We start from the raw sequence: 24096 nt of genomic DNA, 5'->3' as shown, positions 1-24096 counted from the left end.
GATTAATGAGGTATTCAGGGAGGTGTTGGGGGAGTTCGTCTTGGTCTATCTGGACGATATACTGATCTTTTCATCCAATCTCTTGGAACACCGCAAGCATGTTAAGTTTGTTCTAGAGAACTTAAGACAGAATCTGCTTTATGCCAAACTGGAGAAATGCCTCTTCGAAGTGATCTCGGTTGCCTTCTTGGGGTACATTATCTCTACATCTGGCCTCTCTATGGATCCAGGGAAGGTTTCTGCTGTCCTGGAGTGGCCTCAGCCTGTAGGACTGAAGGCACGCCAGAGATTTCTGGGTTTTGCCAACTACTACAGGAGGTTCATAAAGGGGTACTCTACAATAGTCTCGCCCCTCACTAGTCTCAGCAAGAAAGGGGCTGATACTCACCACTGGTCAGCAGCAGGTGGGGGTGGGAGCTGTATTGTCTCAGAGATCAGGCTTGCAGGGCAAACTCCACCCATGTGCCTACTTTTCTCGTAGGTTTTCACTCGCAGAGAAAAACTACGACATAGGCAATCGGGAGCTTTTAGCCATCAAATTAGCTTTTGAGGAATGGCGACACTGGCTAGAAGGTGCAGAACACACTATCACAGTTTATACAGATCATAAGAATTTGGAGTACATAGAGGGTGCCAAGAGACTTAGCCCCCGTCAGGCTCGGTGGTCCCTGTTGTTTGCAAGATTCAGATTTGTAATTTTGTATACCCCTGGTAGTAAAAACATCAAGGCCAACGCCTTGTCCAGGTGTTTCGAGCCCGAGACAGTACAGCCCTCAGCCCCTGAGACCATTCTACCTCAGAAGGTAGTTCTGGCAGCCACTGAGACCTGGAAGGATTGGACAGTCACTCTGAGTCCTTACCAACAGGATGTTCCAGAGGGGAAGCCTGATGGGGTCATGTTTTTGCCACTGCCTTTCCATCTACAACTCCTGGAACTGTTTCATTCCCATAAGAATGCTGGTCATCCCGGGGCCAGCAGAACTCAGAATGTACTGGCCAGATGTGCTTGGTGGCCTACATTGGGAACAGATTGTAAGGAGTTTGTAAGAGAGTGTGCAGTGTGTGCTAGGAGTAAACCCTCTCATCAGGCCCCTGTTGGTACCTTACAACCCTTGCAAGTCCCAAGTGAACCATGGACCCATGTGTCCATGGATTTTGAGGGTGAACTCCCCAGGTCTGAGGGCAAGACGGTCATTTGGGTGGTAGTGGACAGATTCAGTAAGATGGCTCATTTTGTTCCTTTGAAAGGATTCCCCTCGGCCCAGGAATTGGCTGATCTCTTCATCCAGCACATTTTCCGGCTGCATGGCATTCCGGAAAATATAGTGTCAGATCGGGGAGTCCAATTTGTTTCTAAGTTTTGAAAAGCCTTTTGCCATCAGCTGGATATGGACCTTGCATTCTCATCAGGCTACCACCCACAGACCAATGGCCAGACCGAGAGAGTTAACCAATCCCTGGAACAGTTTCTCAGATGTTATGTTGCAGATGCGCAATCCGATTGGGTAAAATTTTTGCAGTTCGCAGAATTTGCGCACAACAACCTGAAAAGCTCCTCTTCAGGATTTTCCCCATTCCAGGTAGTCTCGGGAAGATCACCTAAGTTTGCTCCATTGCCGGTGGCATCTACACCGTTCCTGGCTCTGGAGGATTGGCAGAGAGCTTTAAAGGAGATTTGGGGAATGGTTAAGAGGAACCTGGGAAAAGCTTTTCAAACCCAGAAAAAACAGGCAGATAAAAGGCGGTCCGTAGAGTGGAAGTTCTCTCCAGGAGATTTGATGTGGGTATCCACTCGGCATGAAGCAGCTGTCACCCAAACTGGGTCCTAGATTTATAGGACCGTTCCCAGTGTCCAAGAAAATTAATAATGTCACTTACGCGACTGATCTCCCAGCCAGTATGAGAGGTGTGAGATAATTCCATGTGTCTCTATTGAAGCCAGCAGTGCACGTGGATTCCTCTCCCCCCCCCCCCCTGTGTTGGTTGATGACCAACCAGAATATGAGATTGAAAAGATTCTAGACTCTCGCTTAGTGCAGTATTCCGTACAGTATCTGGTCCACTGGAAAGGATATGGTGTGGAGGAAAGAACTTGGGTGCCAGATTGTCGCATGCATGCGGAGGAATTAAAGAAATAATTTCATGACTCACATCCTGGGAAGCCTGGTGGGAAGTGTCCGGAGTCCACTCCTCAGGGGAGGGGTACTGTAATGGATTGCGGAGACACCGCCGTGCGGTCTGGCAGCGGGGCGGCTGTCTCCGCGTTCAGACCGGCGGTTTCCGCACAGCAGCATGTGTCTGGTTTGTCTGAGCCTACTAGTGCACACAGATGGAGAGCGCACGCGAGGAGGCAGGACCTTTACGCCAATAGGAGGGGGATCAGCTAATCAGGACGATCAGCTGATCTCAGCGCAGTGGGTGATTGGCTGAGTGGGGCTGGGCGGCGCTGAGGAGCGCTGCACTATATATCTCTTGCCTGTCAGTTGCTGGTTGTCTGCCGTTGCGAATACTAACGTGTGAGCACTCAGACCAGTCAGATCCCACAGTGTTAGAACCAGGAGGACCTGGGAATTCACACTTAGCCAGATTACGTTTGTGTTATATGTTAGACCAGTTCCAGGGTGTTGTGACCAAGGACCTCACACCCAAGCTTAGGGATACTGTGTCATTGCTGTGTTATCATTTAGAGTGGGTCCACACTAGACCCAGTTGCAGGACGGATGCTGCAATCCGTGCTCAGGGGAACTCCCGCGGACCGCAAACTGATCCGTTTTACCAAAAAGTGCATCCGTTTTTTTGCATCCGTTTCCGGTCCGTTTTTAACCCCAAAAAACGGACAGAAAACGTTTCTATGCTTTTCAATGGAATTTAGGCCAAAAGGGAGGAGTTTTTGGGACAATAATCAATCAATTTGAATGGTAATTCAATGGGCAGGACATGGGTGTGGTCAATTCAGTGGGCAGGACATGGGTGTGGTTAATGTTTTCCAAAAAAGGTTAATTAACCTTTTTTGAGCATGGGGAATGTAGTTGAGGTGGCTGTGGGAGTGGATTTGGAACAATAGCCGGGAAGTGGGAGTGGTTATTCTGTAAAGAAAGTAGATTAGCACCATGTAAGGATATTTTTAATGTACAGGGGAGTGTTTTGGGAGTGGCTTTGATGTCTATTGTGTGAAACACCTGTTTTCAGCACATTCCAGCAGGAGAGCACTCCAGCCACTCCAGCACTGCTGCCCAGCCAAGGCCATGGACCCCATTGTCTTTATGTACTGGCTTAACCTAGCCTGGCTGGGTGTCCTGCTGTACTATGCCGGAAACCTCCTGGAGTCAAGTCGGAGACGGTGGTGGGTGCATCCCCTGTTACAAGAGAGGGAGAGTAAAGGGCAGTTCTCTCAGCTCTACAGAGACCTCAGACGACACCCACCAAAGTTCTTCAACTACTGCCGGATGTCTGTGAGTGTGTAAGTACACTTGATTACCAATTTTACCTATACTTTACCTTGTCCTGTTCCCATATTTGTCACATTGCTAATGGTGATATCCCTTCCTTTCTGAAGCTTTGATAAACTTCTGGAGATGTTGAGGCCCCATCTTCAGAAGAAAGACACCAGGTTGCGGAAGTCCATCACCCCAGAGGAACAACTTCTGATCACCTTGCGGTATGTAATGTCTGCTTTACCTATACCACTTTTCATTTTGTATTGATGAGGAGACAATTTTGTAAACAAACAAAAGCTTTATTTTTTGTAGTTTTTATTGAAAAACTACCAACATAGTAGGTTATAAAGTTCTCCTTCCAACCTGGAAGAGACATGTTTAGAAAATGTACTTGCTGTTCAGGCATTCAAGTCTTTACATTTTGTGTCTTTGTTTTCCCCTTCCCCCCAGAACACATGTCTTGCACATTACCGGGGTCAGCCCAGCTTGGACAATAGACAATTGTCTTTGCTATCTGCTGTTCAGGGAGAAAGATTAGCTCTATTGACCCAGGGGGTGTGGGACATTGGCCATGAGCAGCAAACCTCTATAGTGCAAAGTAATTTTAAGTGCAGTACCTAGAACACATCTTAACATTTCTATAAAATGTAAACAATGTTGCTCACAAGGTGGATCCCACACACTGCCTGCCTCAGTAGATTGAGCTACCTGCCATTGAAGGCCTAGGATCATCATCATCCCTTTGTCGTGTTCAGGGCCGGTCCTGGACTTTCTGCTGCCTGAGGCAAAGATTGTGAAGGCGGCCCCCCCCCCCACCCCGGCCACCACCCCGCCCCCCGTCCTAAAGAATTAAAGAAGACCGCTTCGGTCGATTAGTTTATTTCCAACATGTCCGATTCGCATTTCCATGGATCGTTAGGTCGATTTGGCATACTTTACATGCAAATCGACCTAACGATCCATCGAAATGCAAATCAGACATGTTGGAAAAAAACGAATTGACGGGAATCGAGCGGGAAATAAAGTGCGGGAACGCACCGTGTGTATTCAGCAAGCATGAGAGAGATGTGAATACTTGGAGCACAGCACACAGCCCATGCTTTCTACCGCCTTACCTTAGGCCCAAGCCACTAGGGCTTCAGTCAGTCATTGCACTGGCAATATAGCTAGGCCTAGGTTGTATGGTGCTGTTGTGAACTTGTCTGCAAAGTGGCTGCCACCCTCCTGCATGTCCCAGACCCAACCCCCTTATAGCACACAGTCAATCAATGAGTCAATAAGACAGAGAAAATAAATAACAGCAACAGGATGATATATACCCCCTGCAATGCAGGGCCCCAGCCTGTATATGCAGGGCCTGCATATACCAATACCACACTACCAGCAACATGATATATACCCCCCTGCAATGCAGTGCCCCAGCCTGTATATGCAGGGCTGGGCCTGCACACCAATACCACACTACCAGCAACGCCAACAGGATGTTATATATACCCCCCTGCAATGCAGGGCCCCAGCCTGTATATGCAGGGCTGGGCCTGCATACCAATACCACACTACCAGCAACAGGATTATATATATATATATATACCGCCCTGCAATGCAGGACCCCAGCCTGTATATGCAGCACTGGGCCTGCATACCACTACCACATTCCAAATAAATATACCACCTCCACCAGTCAGTCTGACTACATTACATACATAACATTAAAATACAAAAAAGGAATCCGACCCGACCGTGAAGAGCCAGAGCCTGGGGCAGCAGCCGCAGCAAAGTGACTCACCGGGGATGGTGGGGTCCGGCGACGACGATGGCGGAGGGCAGGCCAGGCATCGGGCACGAGCCAGCATCCATCTTGTGCCGGCGGGCAGAGGGCAGCGAGCTTGCTCCTCCATCTCTCGCTGCCGGGCAAAGCCGGGGGGCAACGGCGGGCTCATCATTGTCACGGTTACGGCAGCACTCAGTGACCATGAATATCATGGTGGACAGCGGGCGGCAGGCAGCGTGACTCCTCCAGTCACTTCCGTCCCGGATTCTGCAGGCGGAGGCAGCGCAGCGGTGCAGCCAGGACAGCCTCACAGAGGCCTAGTAAGCGGCAGAGCTCGCCTCAGACTCGGAAGTCCGGCATGGTGGGTGGGCGTGGGCGGCACGTCACGCAAGTGGCAGGGCTGGCGCCGGGTCATTGTGCACACAGGCCAGGGTCACTCACCAATTCGGTGTGCTGCGTGCTGCCACTGCCAGGCAGGGAGACTTCACTGCAGCACTTGAGGTGGCCACAGGGCCAGTTCTAGGTGAAATGGGGCCCTGGGGCAAAAAAAACCAAGGGGCCGCCTAGATGACACTGACATTATATGGGTGCCCCCCTCTTACCCCCAGACATATGTGTGGCAGCCAGCATGCCCCAAACATATAGGTGCCCCCCCTCTTCTCCCCAAACATATGGGTGGCAGCCAAAATGCCCCAAACATATGGGTGGCCCCCCTCTTCTCCCCAAACATATGGGTGGTAGCCAGCATGCCCCAAACATATGGGGGACCCCCCTCTTCTCTCCAAACATATGGGTGGCAGCCAGCATGATGCCCCAAACATATGGGTAGCCCCCCTCTTCCCCCCAAACATGTGTGGCAGCCAGCATGCCCCAAACATATTGGTGCCCCCTCTTCCCCCCCAAACATGGGTGGCACCGTGGCACTGGCAGCCATCATCTCCCCAAACACATATGGGTGGCCCCCCTCTTCTCCAGCTAGGTTCCCCCCAGACATATGGGTGGCAGCTGCTGCCAGGCAGCATCTCCCCCAAAAACATAAAGGCAGCCTGCCCCAACCTCGCCCTAAGACCCCTCCCCCTCCAAATAATGACATCCATCTATTTGCCTGTCACACTGATGTCTTCTCTTACCATTAGCTGTCAGTGTGTCAGGCAGAGGCAGGCTCCGGGTCAGGCGCACGTTACTACCTCCAGGCCCGCCGCAGCATGTGACCAGGAGGACGTCAGTCTCCTCAAGGATCCTGGGAGCGCTGCGCAGCTACATCGGTGACGCTGCGTGGAGGCAGAGTCAGGAGCCAAACCACTGGAGATGAGCCGAGAGGAGTTGGAAGAAGACTCAGACAACGCTGGAACCGAAGTGGTTCGGTTCTTCCAGCGTCTGTCTCTTCCAAGCGATTCGGTTCCAGACTAGACACTGGAACCGAACCGCTTGGAGGAGACAGATGCTGGAACCGAACCGCGGCGCTTGGAGGAGCTGAGGAGGAGGTGGCTGATGGTGTAATGGTTAAGGGCTCTGCCTCTGACGCAGGAGACCAGGGTTCGAATCTCGGCTCTGCCTGTTCAGTAAGCCAGCACTATTTCAGTAGGAGACCTTTGGCAAGTCTCTCTTACACTGCTACTGCCAATAGAGCGCGCCCTAGTGGCTGCTGCTCTGCTCTGGCGCTTTGAGTCCGCAAGGAGAAAAGTGCAATATAAATGTTATTTGTCTTGTCTCTTGTCTTGTATATGATTTGAATCATTCGATTCACTCCCTCCGACTCTCCCTCCGCCAGGTGACGTCACGGCCGCCGCACACAGACACAGACAGTCAGCCACCCCACACACCCGCACCCAGGCAGGCAGACCAGCTCACCCTGGTGGGAGTCGGACACAGGGCCAGGGCAGTAGGCTGCGCGGACATTTGGCTGCCAGGGGCCTAGGGGGGGGGGCAGTTGCCCCCTTTGCCTTACTGCAAGCGCCGTCCCTGGGCGGCCAAGCGGGCGGCGGCGGTAGCCGGTAGGTTAGGTAGCACACTCCAGTGAGTGACCAGTCCAGTCTCTCCAGAAAGGCGGCAAAAACCAGGCGCAGGCACTACCTCTTAATGCCTGGTGCCGCCCCTCCACTTCCTGCCGCCTGAGGAACCCGCCTCACCCCGCCTCATGGGCGGGCCGGCCCTGGTCGTGTTGATGGAAAGCTACGTTGGGCATGTGTTGATCTCAAGGCCTTCAAAGGCAGGTAGCAAATCTAGTGACCCAGGGGGTGTGGGACATTGGCCATGAGCAGCAAATCCTACTTTTTAGGATCTTGTTCAGGGAAAAAAGAGTAGTTTCCACCTATTTGCTGGGAAGACGTATTAGGGGGGCTGGGTTGCATGCCGCCACCTAGCTGAGTATAAACGGGACGTTCATCTGTTTGAGAGGGAGGGAAGGAAGGGCCTTGCTGATAACTCTGGTATGACTGAGAGGGAGATGGACCCTGGTATGGCTGAGTGTGAGAAGGTTGCCATGCGCTAGGTGGCCTACTTGGTGCAGGTGAGAATTCAAAATGACTTTTGATACTCAAGCAAACTACACTGGCACTGTATTAAACAATGTCGTGGCACTTGTTCCATTAAAGGCAAAAGTGACATCACCGAGTAGTACAATTGGCTGTTCTGGTGTTGCATTATCCGGTCAATCTCGTGGCGATGCTGCACGTGTAGAGATTGAATCTTACATAGTTACATAGTTATTTTGGCTGAAAAAAGACATACGTCCATCGAGTTCAACCAGTACAAAGTACAACTCCAGCCCGCCCCCCACATACCCCTGTTGATCCAGAGGAAGGCGAAAAAAAACCCACCAGGCATGGTCCAATTAGCCCCAAATGCTCCTGAAACATCTGCCTTTCCTTTTGGAGTACTTGGTTGGATTCATCTAATTGTTTTTTTAGCATTTCTATGTGTTGCAAATATTGTTGTGATAGACCAGAACTTGTATCCTGTAGTCTTCGTGAAACCATACTTTCTTGATTGCGCATCATTCCCACCAAACTTGAAGCAGCTCCAGCCATCTAAACATTAGCTGTTCTGCTCTGTCCACGAGCACTTGTAGGGCGAGCAGCTGGTCGTCTGGCTTCTGAACGAGTGGTTTCAGCATTTGCTTTGTCGGTGGCAGGTTGTGCGTCTGGCCGTGGAGTAGATGTGGAAGGGGTTGGTGACTCAGATGTCATAGAATCATCCTCTGCTATGTCATCCACGTTGATGGTTGTCAAGTCTTCAAAGGAATGTTCAGGGGATGAATCCCTATTTGTCGCGGCAGGTGCTTCATTAGAATCATCCATGAGTGCATAAAAATTATCTTCAGTAGAGGTGTACCGAACGGTTCGCCGGCGAACGGTTCCAGGCGAACATTGGGGGTTCGCGTTCGCCTGCGCCAGGCGAACTTTTCCGGAAGTTCGATTCGCCCCATAATGCACTATGAGGGTCAACTTTGACCCTCTGCATCACAGTCAGCAGGCACATTGTAGCCATTCAGGCTACAGTAAGCCCTGGAGCCCCACCCCCCCTTATATAAGGCAGCCTCCGGCGGCCATTACAGTCACTCGTGTGCCTGCTAGAGAGAGGAAAGGGACAGCTGCTGCAGACTTTTTCTCTTAGGGACAGATTAGTTAGGTTCTAGGCTGTTTTGCTTGTTCCTGACTGATTAATATTGCTTTTAAAGCACCCAGCAACAGCTCTTTTCAGAGCTCTACCTGTACATTTTTTTTTTTCTGACACTTTTGTTGCATGCACAGCCTTGCTAATTGATAGTGTGTGTGCCACTGCCAGCAGCCCAGCACATTCAGTGACTGACTGCCTGTGTGTGTGACAGGGAGCTGCACATTGTACTACCCAGTACTGCATATACCCCAGTACCTGTTGTGTTTACTTAACCCACCTCATCACTGCATATACCTAGCTTTGTGTTGAGTGAACCCAGCTCACTGCATCTAAGTCTAACTACCTGTTGTGTTGAGTGAGAACCCACCTCACTGCATCTTAAGTACCTTTACTGTATACTGTTCAGTGAACCCAGCTCACTGCATCTAACTACCCAGTACCTGTTGTGTTTACTTAACCCACATCATCACTGCATATACCTAGCGTTGTGTTGAGTGAACCCAGCTCACTGCATCTTAAGTACCTTTACTGTTGAGTGAACCCAGCTCACTGCATCTAACTACCTGTTGTGTTGAGTGTGAACCCACCTGGCCACCTCACTGCATCTAACTACCTGTTGTGTTGAGCGAGAACCCACCTCACTGCATCTTAAGTACCTTTACTGTTGAGTGAACCCAGCTCACTGCATCTAACTACCCAGTACCTGTTGTGTTTACTTAACCCACCTCATCACTGCATATACCTAGCCTTGTGTTGAGTGAACCCAGCTCACTGCATCTAACTACCTGTTGTGTTAAGTGTGAACCCACCTGGCCACCTCACTGCATCTAACTACCTGTTGTGTTGAGTGAGAACCCACCTCACTGCATATAGCTAGCATACCCCCAAGATGGACAAAATGGACAAACCAGGTAGAGGAAGAGGTAGAGGCAGACCCAGAGGAAGGCCACCAGGCACCGGCAGGTCTGTGGCTGTGCGAGGTGGTGTTGCTGTGATTTCGTGTGGACCTGCCCCAAAATACAGTGCTCAGAAGAAGGCACGTGCCATCACTTCCCAAAATCGTGAGGAGGTGATTGAGTATTTAACACAGAACACCTCATCTCCCGCAGCCACCAGCGCTACAACAAGCACCACATCCGCTGCATTTGACACTTCGCAGGAGTTATTTGGTGGTGGTGGTGAAATCACTGATTTCCAGCCACTACTGCAACAACAACAAGAAGGCGCAGGTACACCACCTCATACGTCTGAGTTAGGTGGCGATAGTATGGACGTAACGTGTGTGGATGGGGATGATGGTGGACCACCTGAAGTTGGTGCACTTGAGGAGGTGTCTGAGGAAAGCGCAGCTGGCCAGGAGGATTATGATGACGATTATACGGATACCACATATGTTCCCGGTAGAGGAGATGACCAGGGGGACAGTTCAGAGGAGGAGTCGGAGAGGAGTAGGAGGAGACAACTTCATGATAGAAGCAGAGGGAGCTCGTTCTCAGAAACAGCTGGGGCAGTGTCCGGTGCCATGTATCGCCAGCTATGGCCAGGGAGCACACATGCCCTTCAACGTCAGCTGCTGCTGATGCCACCGTAGCGCCATCACCCCAGGGGGGCTCAGCGGTTTGGAAATTTTTTCACGTGTGTGTCTCAGATCGGAGCAAAGCCATCTGTTGTCTCTGCCAGCAAAAATTGAGCCGTGGAAAGGCCAACTGTCACGTAGGGACAAGTGCTTTACGAAGGCACCTGGAGAGAAGGCACAAACAGCTATGGCAAGAACACCTGAGGAAAAGAAGCACCCCTCAAAAGACAAGCAGCGGAGAACAACCGTGGCAGCCGTCACAGGGGGCTTCTGCTGCTCCACGTTCCCATGGTATTGTTCGTGGCTGGGGGGAGGAAGAATGGATACACTTTTAAACAATTTAAAAATACAACCATCTAAACTTTCAAACAATTTAAAAATACAACCATCTAAACTTTCAAACAATTTAAAAATACAACCATCTATCATTTTCAAAAAATTTAAAAAAAATGGCAAAAAAACTTGCCCTCCGTAAAACATTCTTGGCAAATGCTTTCGACTTGGTTTGTCTTCCGCTGGCTCAAGGGTCCATCTGACCACAGATGCCTGGTCGGCAAAGCACGGTCAGGGCAGCTACAGCATGGGTCTCAGCAGGCTCCCACTTCGGGCCGGAATCCAACCTTCATTCCCCGCGGTGACAATGGCAGACTTGCCCTCCATAACGGATTCCCGTTAAAGGATTTAAAGTTAGTTCATTTCAATTAGGGCCGCAAAAGGTCCTCCTGAGTCCTGTATTGTTATTTTTGGTCACTACCTCGGGGCGGGCGTGCATGCCTACCTGCTGCCCTCCTTGGATGTGTAGTGGTAGCCGTTTCTCAGGCTCCACACCGGATTCTATCCCTCATTCCCCGGCCATTACCCGGGGTCACAAATGACAGACTTGCCCGCCTCCATATGTGTAATGATCGCTGCTGCAGCAGGTGTTGCTGGAAGTAGTAGTGCTGCAGCTCAGGCAGTTCTGATGTCTTTCCATGCAAGCTGCATAGCTTTGTCTGTCTTTCCCTGCTGTCAGCTTGTGACTGATTATCATTCACCTGTGTGGGAATCTGCATGTCTGCTCCCATTGGATGACCTAAGTATAAAGATCTGCTTCCTGCAGGGTTTCCTTGGGTTTTCATAGCTTCAGTTTAAGCTAGTCTTGCTGACGCTTCAGCCCCCGATCGTGTTTCTTGTTCTAAAGATACTTTGCTGGTCTTTGCATCATATATTGGTTCATTGCCAATATATATGCATACCAGCACGTTTATTATTTTCCTTGTATTCGTGTTACGTTGATACATCAGTGTCGCTGATGTATACGTACACGAACTGTTTATATCCTGTGTGCAGTTAGTCAGCCCTCCAGCACGTTTTGGTAGGTTGCGCGTACCGTGACCACCCGTGCTGAGGTAGTTACCCTGCTCCTGGTTCTGTTTGTGGATTGCGTTCATCTCTGCGAAGAGATAACGAATCCTTCTGAATCCTGTTCTGTTACTGTTTGTGGATTGCGTTCATCTCTGCGAAGAGATAACGAATCCTTCTGAATCCTGTTCTGTTACCGTTTGTGGATTGCGTTCATCTCTGCGAAGAGATAGCGAATCCTTCTGAGCCCTGTTCCCTGTATTGCTCCAGTGCTAGTCAGAGTTCCTGCTTATGTCATATATCGGTTCATTGCCGATATATACATATGTTAGTCAGACGTTACAAATAGTTTCATTGATAGCTGTAATTGTAATACGCTAGGAAATCATACTTATTGTATATTTATCTGTGTTACGTTCATCTATCTTGATCCTGCTATTTCCTGACTATCCTGTCCTGTCTTTGTGAGGCACGCCATTGCTGCAAACGCATTGGCTACCTCATCCCAGTCTGTTTTATTGTGGACGCTTGCTGTCACTAAGTAGTGGCTAGTTAAGCAAGTGTTCATTCTGTCTACCTGTCCTGATCTCCTCAGTTCTGGTTTGTGCGCTCAGCGCTACTTTGCGCTGAGACGTTATAACGAAAGCATTGTTTGTGGCTGTCAGATCTGCACCGGCTCTGTGCGCCACAATCTCCTATTGGAGTCAGTCCTCCCCTCCACTATACTAGGGATAGCCTGTTTCCTTGTGCTAGTGTGTGTACCTCCTCCACGCCAGCTCATGCGTTGCATGCTGACTGTGGAGAATACACCACCAAGCCTTACAATATGATTCTCGTGAAAGGAATGTGGTGTCATCTTTGCCCGCCATAACTGGTTCTCGTTAAAGGATTTAAAGTACATTCATTTCAAATACACAGCAGGGCCTCGAAAGTCCTCCTCCTGTATTGTTATTTTTGGTCACTACCTCGGGGCGGGCGGGCGTGCATGCCTGCCCGCTGCCCTCCTTGGATGTGTAGTGGTAGCCGTTGCTCAGGCTCCACACCGGATTCAAACCTCTCATTCCCCGGCCATTACCCGGGGTCACAATGGCAGACTTGCCCGCCTCCACAGGATTCTCATTGTAGCGGTACTGAACAAGTACACAGCAAGTAGAAAATGTAAATTAAAAACAAAACGTAAGCTTTTTAACAATGCCATGGAAAGTTGAGAAGGAAGTCACACATTACCTGACATCACTGAGTGAGGAAGAGCAATCACGCCATGTTGCGCAGTAGTCCAGCATGGCCGTCACTACACAAACAGCTGTTTGCGGTGCGTTACACAGTGAGTTTGGTGTGTCAGTGTGAAGCAGTACTCTAATTACACTCCCTGTTTGATGTATACACATGCAAGATGTTTGAAAGCACGTTAGGCCTGCAATTTAGCATTCAATGTGATTTCTGCCCTTAAAACGCTGCTTTGCGGAATATCCAGATTTTTCACCGGGACTTTTGGCATGTATCCCACTCCGCCATGCCCCCCTCTAGGTGTTAGACCCCTTGAAACATCTTTTCCATCACTTTTGTGGCCAGCATAATTTTTTCTATTTTTCAAAGTTCGCCTCCCCATTGAAGTCTATTGCGGTTCGCGAACTTTTCCGCGAACCGAACCTTCTGCGGAAGTTCGCGAACCCGGTTCGCGAACCGAAAATCGGAGGTTCGCGACCTCTCTAATCTTCAGTACTGTGGGTAGAAAAGAAACAGCAATGGTTACATGTGTGAAAAGTAGAGGCGCATCGGTGTTTACAAAAAAAAGAAAGAATTAGAAAGATTATACTGTTGTGGGAGAGCATACACATAACAGCAATTTCAAGTTGCAAACGTCACTCACTCACCCTCGCGCTTGTACGAGTGGTCGTAAGAATGAAAGAAGACGAGTGTGGCAATATGGAGTCCTTTTCGATGCACCACTTCCACTCCTCTGTTCTTCTTTCTCCACCTTAAGTTCCTTGACAAAACTGTCCCGTATACTTCGCCATTTTGTCTTCATTTTTTCAACTGTGTAAACAACAAACAAACAATATGTTGTCATTTCATTTCAGGTTCCTTGCGACGGGACAAAGCTATGCAAGTGTACATCTAACATTCAGAGTGGGCAAAAGCACCATCGCCAACATCGTGAACAGGACAAGCCGGGTGATCTGGAGCAAGCTCGTCGAAGTACATGCCGGTTCCCGACTCTAAAAAGTGGATGGAGGTTGCTGAACTGTTCTGGGATAGGTGCAACCAGAGCCGGGACAAGGTCCTCCAGCACCCAAGGCTGAGACAGCAAAGTGCACCCCTCCATCCCTGCCACCCCAGCCATCACACACTGATTGCTATTAGACTAAGAGGCACCACAGGGCCCCCAACCTCCCCAACACCTTAATGTAGTTATCTGGCTTGCAGTCACTGCCATGTATCCCCTTTTCTTATTTCTTTCTGCTTCAAACACAATTAGGAATGACAGCTGAATGAATTCTGCGCCCCCTCTTACACTGCGCCCCCTCTTACACTGCGCCCTGAGGCTGGAGCCTCTCCAGCCTATGCCTCGGCACGGCCCTGGGTGCAACTTCCCGAACTGCCTAGGAGCCATTGACGGCAAACATGTGCGGCTACAGAAGCCAGCGAGGAGCGGGAGTCTGTATTTTAATTATAAAAAGTACTTTAGTTTGGTACTCCTTGCTGTAGCCGACGCAGACTACAAGTTTGTCTACGTCGACGTTGGCTCCTACGGCGGTTCAAGTGACTCGGGGATATTCCAGCGCTCCAGGTTACATGGACTACTGAATGAGGACTGGCTGGACATCCCCGGGGACAAGCCATGGCCTGGAAGAACATCGCCCAGCTACCCCTACGTGTTTGTTGGCGACGAGGCCTTTGCCTTGTCACACCATGTCATGCGGCCGTATGGGATGAGAGGCCTCGGCCGCCAGCAACGCGTGTTCAACTACCGGTTGACAAGGGCTCGTAGGATGGTGGAGTGTACATTTGGCATCATGTCGAACAAGTGGAGGATGTTCCACTTGCCACTACAGCTGAGCCCTGCCTATGCCACAGCTGTAGTTAAAGCAGCTTGCATCCTCCACAACTTTGTTCGACAGGAGCAAGGGTACAATCTCCAGCATGCCGACATGGACTACTTGCTCCAAATTCGCCGGTATGCGACAAGGGGTAGGGTTCAGGCCCAGAGGAATCGGGATCGGTTGGCACAGTACTTCTTGTCGCCGGAGGGGTACTTCCCATACCAAGACATTATTGTGCCTCTTTGAGTGGACATTTTTGTTGCTGTACTTGTTTTTTTTTTTTTTTTAGTGGGGGGGTGAGGGGGGGGGGATGATTACGCTGTTTTCAGTTATACATTTTATATGTAAATTTTTAATTGTATCTTTCTTTGTTTAATAAACTTTTTCTAAACTTTTTACAGATGAGTGTTCTTATAATTGCAACATGTGTGGCACTGGGGAAGGCAGTTTAGGAGACACTTCAGGGGGGCAGAGCATTTTTGAGACAATGAGTGGGCTAGATTGAGGGGGGGGGAGGGGACGGTGGGGGGCAGAGAGTGGCAGTTTAGGAGACACTTCAGGGGGGCAGAGCATTTTTGAGACAATGAGTGGGCTAGATTGAGGGGGGGGAGGGGACGGTGGGGGGCAGAGAGTGGCAGTTTAGGAGACACTTCAGGGGGGCAGAGCATTTTTGAGACAATGAGTGGGCTAGATTGAGAGGGGGGGGAGGGGACGGTGGGGGGCTAGAGAGTGGCAGTTTAGGAGACACTGGAGGGGGGGGGGCAGAGAGTGGCATTTAGATTACTTAAAAACATGTATTTCAAACCACACAGATATGAGGGGGCACACTTACGTTCCTTGGCCTGCTTCCTGACTGGAAACTTGTCATACTCAGGAACAAATTGTTTTGTGATCTCCTCCCATACCCTCCTGGCATGCTGTAGGTCACTATAGAGGTCATTCTTCTTATCATACAGCTCTGGCCGCTCTTGGACGGCCATAATGAAGTCCTCCACATTGATGAAGCTCCTGGGCATGATGGCTGCACTCGTGTCTCTCCCAGCTCGTAAACAGGAAGCTGTCAGAGATGACGTTGAGGGGAGGAGAAGGAAGTTCAGGCTTTCCGTTTTGTCATCAGTTTTTGGTGCTATTTTGCTTGTGGAGATGGAGTTGCGTTTTCCCATTGCTTTCCGCTACCCATCCGTGTATCCGTGGTCCGTGAAAATGCAGCAGATCCGGACCTTCTGTTCAGGTTTTGAAAACGGGTCCCCGCAAACGCAGACGGATCCGTTTTTTACTTTGGTGAGGCTGGCTGCTATTATCAACATTAGTATCCGGGACTCCGTTTTTCATCCGGTTTGAAAAACGCAGCCACGGATACGTTTCTGGACCTAGTGTGGACTAGCTCTTAGACCAGTTCCAGGGCGTTGTGACCAAGGACCACACACTCAAGCTTAGGAACACTGTGCCATTACTGTGTTATACTCTAGACTAGTTCCAGGGTGTCGAGACCAAGGACCTCACACCCCAGTCTAAGATTTTGTTATAATTATATGTTATGACCATTTGCTCTGTCGACCTTTCTCTTGCTTTCTGATTCGGTACCTCTGCATATCTGCCTACCTGTTGCCAGACCCTGCCTGTACCTGGTTACCGAATCAGTCTCTCTCTCTGTACCTGATCTGCTCGTGTGTTGCCGACCTGGCCTGCCCGACCACTCAAGCTGTCACTCTCCCTGAGTGCTCAGTCTATCTGTACTAGCAGTAACACCATTCCACCAGGTGTCAGCTGCAACCAGGACTCCCGCTCCTCAGAGAGCCCGGCCTGTTAGCAGCCAGTGGTCTCTTCCTCTGGCTGCAGTACAGTTTACCATCTGATCCCTGGTTACCAGGTCCTCACTATCTAGGAGATAGTTTCTTCACTGCCCAGGGCCACCTGCCCCTCAGGTGGCTCTTGGCCGAGCCGTTTATATCTCCCGCTCCTCGGGAGATAGCCTTCAGTTCATCAAGTACTTTACTCATTTGGTGTCCAGAGGTTAGTCATACTTGTATTATTGGTGATTCTGCAGATCATCCATAATCAAGTATACATCTGTATTGTTGATGATTCTGCAGATCATCAACAATCAGATTCTCTCTGTGTGCTGACACCAATCGTTACAAAAACACTCTTGCAGGGTGACTCTCAAACCTGGGCATATAATCTACCACCTGAGCATGAGGCACTTAGGTCCGCCAAAGATTTTTTTCGATACAATGACAATTATCTATGACAATCCTGATGTAGCCACCGCTGCTGTTAGGAAGCTCGGTAACCTCCGTCAGGGCCGCAGTTCTGCGGAGGAATACGCGGCAGAGTTTAGAAAATGGGCTAGTGCTTCTAGGTGGGAAAACTATGCGCTGCTTGACCAATTCCTTTCGGGGTTATCTGATAAAATTGCTGAACTGTTAATTGGTCATCCTGAACCCAGTACACCGGACGAGGCGATTTCCCTTGCTATTAAGATTGACCGTATAGTCCGCTATCACCAACAAAGCAGATCTCGGTCATCTTTTCGTCCTGTGTTACCTGGCTCCCAGTACACCTAGTACACAAAGTGATGAACCCATGCAGATAGGCCATACCAAACTTTCAGCTATAGAAAGGCAGAGAAAAAGACAGGAAGGCTTATGCTTATATTGTGGGGAAAAAAGACATGTTGTTCAGAAATGCAGTAAGAAGATGGAAAACTCCTCCGCCTAGGATCAGTTAGAGGTGCACCCCTAGGCGAGCTTCTGACACCCCAAAAGTTTGATAAATTGCTGCTCCCCATTAAGGTCTCGCTGAAGGATTCTGAGTTTTCCTCACAAGCCTTCATAGACTCCGGAGCAGCAGGGAACTTTATCGATTTTACTCTCGTTTGTGATTGGGATATTCCTTTAATACCCATGGAGAAAAAATTATATGTCACAGGGATTGATGACTCTCCTTTAATAATAATAATAATAATAATCCGAACATTTGTATAGCGCTTTTCTCCTTTCGGACTCAAAGCGCTCAAGAGCTGCAGCCACTGGGACGCGCTCAGGAGGCCACCCTGTAGTGTTAGGGAGTCTTGCCTTGAACTCCTTACTGAATAGGTACTTGACCCAGCCAGGATTCGAACCCTGGTCTCCCATGTCAAAGGCAGAGCCCTTAACCAGTACACTATCCAGCCACCAGTTTACAGGAAAGACAACCTCTTACTCAAACGGCTCTGCTCTCTTGCCGTATAGGGTTGTTCCATGTCGAGGAGATACAATGCTATGTACTCAAAATGTCCTCATGTTCTATTGTGTTAGGCCTTCCTTGGCTACAAAAGCATTCTCCCCAGTTTGATTGGAGTTCAGGGCAACTCACCTCCTGGTCCACTTTTTGCCAGGAGAATTGTTTACAAAAGTTGCCATTACGTTCTGTCAATTTAGCGGTAGAAGGGGTACCTAGGCAGTATGAACAATATGTATTTTCCCTTCAAGCGGCCGATAAACTTCCTCCTCATCGCCCCTTTGATTGCCCCATAGATTTACGACCTGGAACAATGCCTCCTAGGGGTCATATCTACCCTCTGTCTGGTCCTGAGAAGAAAGCTATGAAAGAGTTTGTCAAGGAGAATTTAGAGAAGGGCTTCATCCGCCCTTCTAACTCACCGGCAGGAGCAAGCTTCTTTTTTGTTCAAAAAAAGATGGTGGTCTCAGACCTTGTATTGATTATAGGGGTTTACACAATATCACTGTGAAGAACAGATACCCATTACCACTCATAGAGGATCTGTTCTCCCAGGTCGCGGGAGCACACATCTTCCCTAAGTTGGATCTGAGAGGGGCGTACAATCTAATCAGGATCAGACAGGGGGATGAGTGGAAGACCGCCTTTAACATTCAAGATGGCGACTATGAGTACTTGGTCATGCCATTTGGGCTATGTAATGCATCCGCGGTATTTCAAGACTTTGTGAACGAAACATTTAGGGAGATGCTCGGTAAATTCGTCATAGTCTATCTTGACGACATTCTCATTTTTTCTGAGTCCCTGCATATACATTGCCAGCATGTGAGATATGTCCTGCAGAAACTCAGGGAGAATTCCCTGTATGCTAAATTGGAGAAGTGCCTCTTCGAGGTTAAAGAGATTCCCTTTTTAGGATACATAATGTAATGATTGCGTAATTATCTCCGTGGTCAGCGCACAAGATGTGCGCTGACACTGCGGAAGTCCTCCACAAGCGTATAAAACGACAGAACCCAGCTTGGTGCAATGCACCTGCAGAGGGAAATTCCCATTGGCAGATGGAGCTGTGGAGTTCAGAGGAACAACCCCTCTGCACTGCCACAGACGCCAGATGGAAATTGTACAAATTGCTACAATGCAGGGCAAGATAGCCCTCAGAGAGAGAAAGAGTGAGCACAGCGACAGAATGTATGTGTGTCTGCCAATCTAGTCGCCCCCCGGCGACGGTGAACACACAACAATGGAAATCAAGTGGGAACGCAATCGCAAGAGTGGCGATTGCCAACAGTGACACAAGACCGAAATAAAGACAGAACACAGGTGTAGCAAGAAAGACACAGCAAATAACAATGATCAGAACGCCAAGGAAAAAAACAAACGCACTCGCTAAGCGCGGTTGCCGCGCAAAAAGCGACAAAGCACGCTAATGGTGCGGTCTCCGCACGAAAACCAATGTACCAATGTACACGAAAACTAATAGAGAATGCGAAGGCTTGCTAAACGGTTACCTCACCAAGCCTACAGCAAGCGTTCGTTCCAGACAAGACAGACAGAAGGAGTAACCAGTAGCAACCACAGCTCTGGCCTACACTCCCAGACAGAGTACAGAAGGAACCACCGCCACTACCGCTAGGGCAAATGCGATCCAGACAGATAGACAGATGGGGCTACCAGTAGCAACCGCAGCTCTGGCTTGCACCCCTAAGGCAGAATACAGAAGGAACCACCGCCACTACCGCTAGGGCTAATGCGATCCAGACAGATAGACAGATGGGCTACCAGTAGCAACCGCTGCTCTGGCTTGCACCCCTAAGGCAGAATACTAAAGGAACCACCGCCACTACCGCTAGGGCGAATGCGATCCAAACAGACAGAACGATTTCCTGTCGACCGCCACTGGCGACAAGACAATCGCAACAGATAGACAGTACAAGGCAATACAGATAATACAACAACCTGACTACCGTAGAAGGAATGCCTAGTGCATTGTTTGTTAAGATAATCTTAACAAACAATTAGCAAAGGCTGAGACTCCAGGTAAGTTAGCAGGAACAAACCATCATGACCAGCAGGGAATTCTGGGAAGAAATGGTATTTATACTGCAAGCCATCAAAGGAAGCAGCTAAGCAATTTGCATGACAAGTGGATGCAAATTCCTCACCAGAAGAGCAGCTCTGCAACTCGCAGAGTGAAGACAGGTCTCTTTTCCAGAGACCTGCAGCATTCAGACCTAAAAAATGGTCAAAAAGCTGTCTGCCTGTGCAGACAGCAGAGCAGATCATTACACATAGTTTCCAATTCGGCACTATCTATGGACCAGAAAAAAGTTGCAGCCGTCCTGGAATGGCCTCAACCCTGTGGTCTTAAACCTCTTCAGAGGTTTCTGGGTTTTGCGAACTACTATCGCAAATTCATTCGCAACTTTTCGGCCATAGTGGCTCCTTTGACCGACATGACCAAGAAGGGCGCTAATCCCTCTTGTTGGTCTTCTGAACCTTCCCTGGCCTTCCAGACTCTCAAAGTAGCTTTCTGTTCGGCCCCTATTCTTAAACATGCTGATGTGCTCCGTCCCTTTATTGTGGAGGTTGACGCCTCAGAAATAGGTGTAGGTGCTGTCTTGTCTCAATACGCAGGGCAACCTAAATGCCTACATCCCTATGCCTTCTTTTCACAGAAGTTTTCCTCCGCTGAACGCAACTATGACATCGGCAATAGAGAGTTGCTAGCAGTCAAGATGGCATTTGAGGAATGGAGGCATTGGTTGGAAGGGGCAGAACATATCATTACCGTGTACACAGACCATAAGAACCTCGAGTATATTGAAGGAGCCAAGAGACTGAATCCCAGGCAGGCTCGGTGGGCTCTCTTCTTTTCACGTTTTAGATTTATAATTACATTTAAACCTGGAAATAAGAATGTAAAAGCTGATGCTCTGTCCAGGTGTTTTGAGCCTGGAGAATCCCAATCAAGTACACCCACGAATATTTTACCTGACCATATTGTAATTTCAGCTACTGAACTTTCTGCTGATCTGTTGGAGTCACTTACTCCGTTTCAGACAGAGGCTCCATCTGGCAAACTGCCGGAGCTTCTATTTGTTCCACTACATTTGCGCCTATCCGTATTTGAACAGTTTCACTGCAGTAAGGTAGCTGGTCACCCAGGAGAAGCCAGAACTCTTGAATTACTCCTGCACCATTTTTGGTGGCCTTCTATTCGGGGTGATTGTAAGGACTTCATACCAGCATGCTCTGTATGTGCCAGGAGTAAGGTGCCTAGAAGTGCCCCAGTTGGGACTCTGCAGCCTTTGCCTATTCCCTCTGCTCCATGGACACACATCTCCATGGACTTTATAGTAGATCTGCCACCTTCTCGTGGGAAAACTGTCATTTGGGTAGTGGTTGACCGCTTTAGCAAAATGGCGCATTTCGTACCATTAGAAAAACTGCCTTCTGCTAAAGAGTTGGCTGATCTCTTCCTCGAAAATATCTTCCGCTTATATGGAATACCGGAAAAGGTGGTCTCAGATAGAGGGGTTCAGTTTGTTTTACGCTTCTGGAAAAGCTTCTGCTCCCATATCGGCATGTCCCTGTCTTTTTCGCCTGGGTTTCATCCTCAAACTAATGGCCAGACGGAAAGGATTAATCAGTCCTTAGAGCAGTTTTTACGTTGCTATGTATCTGAGTCCCAAGAAGACTGGGCGCACTTCCTTCCGTTTGCAGAATTTTCGCATAATAATTTGTTGAATGCTTCGTCTAAATGCTCTCCATTTCAGGTAGTGTTTGGTCGCTCTCCCAGATTTTCATTTGTCTCTTTTTCATCCACACCTTTTCCTGCACTCCAGGATTGGGTGAATAGAATGAAGGAATTATGGTCCTCTGTTAACCAGAATCTGAAAGCGGCAGCTGCCTCTCAGAAAAGGCAAGCTGATCGCCATCGTTCTCCTCAAAAGGGGTTTTTACCCGGAGACAGAGTATGGGTATCTACCAAAAATATAGGGCTACGTCAGCCTTCAGTCAAATTGGGGTAATGTCAGTAATTCTGCACTACCAGCTCAATCTCGGTTTCCTCTGCTGGCAGCGCATCTGGGACTTCCGGTGCGGCTGCCCGCATTGTCAGGGATGGTGTCAGCAGCTTTCATGCGGAGATCCGGCTGCATGATTCTCAGACTGCAAATGAGGGTGGACACATGCGCTGTCGGCGACGCCCTTCTTATACTCTAAGGAAGCGTGTCAGCGCGTGACACCAACGCAATGTGTGCACTGTGAACAGAGCATTGATTTTTCATTGCAGTGAGTTATTCTGCGCTAAATGTTGTTTTAACATGCAACTTTAACGTTGCACTGTGAAAGAGGCCTCAGACTCACTTTTTCTCCCCTAAAAGTGGGAGAAAAAGTCACTGCGTCTTATAATCCAAATGAAGGGAATTTCTGACATGTGAACGCTTGCCAATACAAACCTCCAACCCGCCGCAATGTTGGGGACTCCGTGTTCTGTGCCCATGCAGAGGAGGACACAGGGGGATAAAGGAGGACTCGGGAGGACATAAAGTGGCATAGAGGAGGTCACTAGTGGAACACAAAGGGGCATAGAGGAGGACACATGGGGACACAGGAGCACAAGGGGCACAGAGGAGGACTCAGAGACACAAGCAATGAAAGAGGGCATGAGGTGCAAAGGGGGCATAATCCACAAGATCCCCCTTCCCCATGGATTCACAGGTTTAGTATATATTTTTTCCCCTGGTTTTTGGTCTTCTAAGCCTAGGTGCGTCTTATGGTCAGGAGTAGAGATGCGGCGAACTGTTCGCCCGACGAACATCTCTGGGGCTTTTACTACTACCGGGTCACACTGACCCGGAGTAGTACGCCTGCGCTGCCCGGCGGAGCCCGTCCTAGATCTCACTCCTGTTGCCGGGCACTCTCTGCGCATGAGCGTGACGTCGTTCATGACGTCACGCATACGCGCAGAAAGTGCCCGGCAACAGGAGCGCGATCTAGGACGCGCTCCGCCGGGCAGCGCAGGCGTACTACTCCGGGTCAGTGCGACCCGGAAGTAGTAAAAGCCCCAGGGATTTGGAGATGTTCGCCGTCGAACAGTTCGGGAACCGTTCGCCACATCTCTAATCAGGAGTGTCTCATTGTCCGAAAATTACGGTACCTCATGTTGATTTAAGAATTAAAATATGAAATACAACTGCATAACTTATAATTAGGTTATCTAAATTTCACCTTTACTCTATTTTTCAATAAATTAGTTCTCATATGGAACTAAACATCTTATGAGCGAGTGAAGTTATGGGTCAATTTCTTATGTATTTTTACCATCCATTTGAATGAAAGCATGTTATAATTTCATTATATTACCTAATTACTATGGACTATGACAATATACATTTTGCTTAACCACTTGAGGACCCACCCTTTACCCCCCCTTAAGGACCAGCGCTGTTATTTGTGATCTGTGCTGGGTGGGCTCTACAGCCCCCAGCACAGATCAGGGTGCATCCAGAGCGATCAGATCGCCCCCCTTTTTCCCCCACTATGGGGATGATGTGCTGGGGGGGTCTGATCGCTCCTGCCTGCCGGTGTTGCGGGGGGGGCACCTCAAAGCCCCCCTCCGCGGCAAAATCCCCCCCCCTCCCTCTCCTACCTGGCCCCCCTGGTGTTCCGGGCTGCACAGGACGCTATCCGTCCTGTGCAGCCAGTGACAGGACGTCCCCTGTCACATGGCGGCGATCCCTGGCCGCTGATTGGCCGGGGATCGCCGATCTGCCTTACGGCGCTGCCATCGGCGGCCCGCAGGCTATTCACGGAGCCCCCCGCTGTGAATTGACAGGAAGCAGCCGCTCGCGCGAGCGGCTGCTTCCTGATTAATCAGCCTGCAGCTGGCGACGCAATACTGCGTCGCTGGTCCTGCAGCTGCCACTTTGCCGACGCGCGGTATGAGTGCGCAGTCGGCAAGTGGTTAAAGTAATCTTCTAATTAAAACATGTTGTTCCAGGTTTATGCCTATTAATGATGAGTTTTTATATTTCGAGATTTGAGCGAATTAGTCATATTATATATATATATATATATATA

At 49.4% G+C, this 24096-nt stretch overlaps 1 protein-coding gene and 1 long non-coding RNA gene across 4 annotated transcripts in view; both read left to right on the top strand.

Moving 5' to 3' along the window:
• SLC43A3 (solute carrier family 43 member 3) overlaps nt 1-24096 on the top strand; it is a 1442737-nt gene that overhangs the window by 1378572 nt on the left and 40069 nt on the right. The window lies entirely within an intron of this gene.
• Nucleotides 3381-14580, top strand: LOC137533946 (uncharacterized). The gene is made up of 3 exons (XR_011024258.1): nt 3381-3460; nt 3557-3658; nt 13825-14580. It is a non-coding gene; the product is annotated as an uncharacterized lncRNA (long non-coding RNA).

The sequence above is a fragment of the Hyperolius riggenbachi genome, chromosome 10 (genome assembly GCF_040937935.1).
Source record: "Hyperolius riggenbachi isolate aHypRig1 chromosome 10, aHypRig1.pri, whole genome shotgun sequence".
NCBI classification, from domain to species: domain Eukaryota; kingdom Metazoa; phylum Chordata; class Amphibia; order Anura; family Hyperoliidae; genus Hyperolius; species Hyperolius riggenbachi.
The sequence above is the reverse complement of the archived record's forward strand: the minus strand, read 5'-3'. Positions and strand labels throughout refer to the sequence as shown.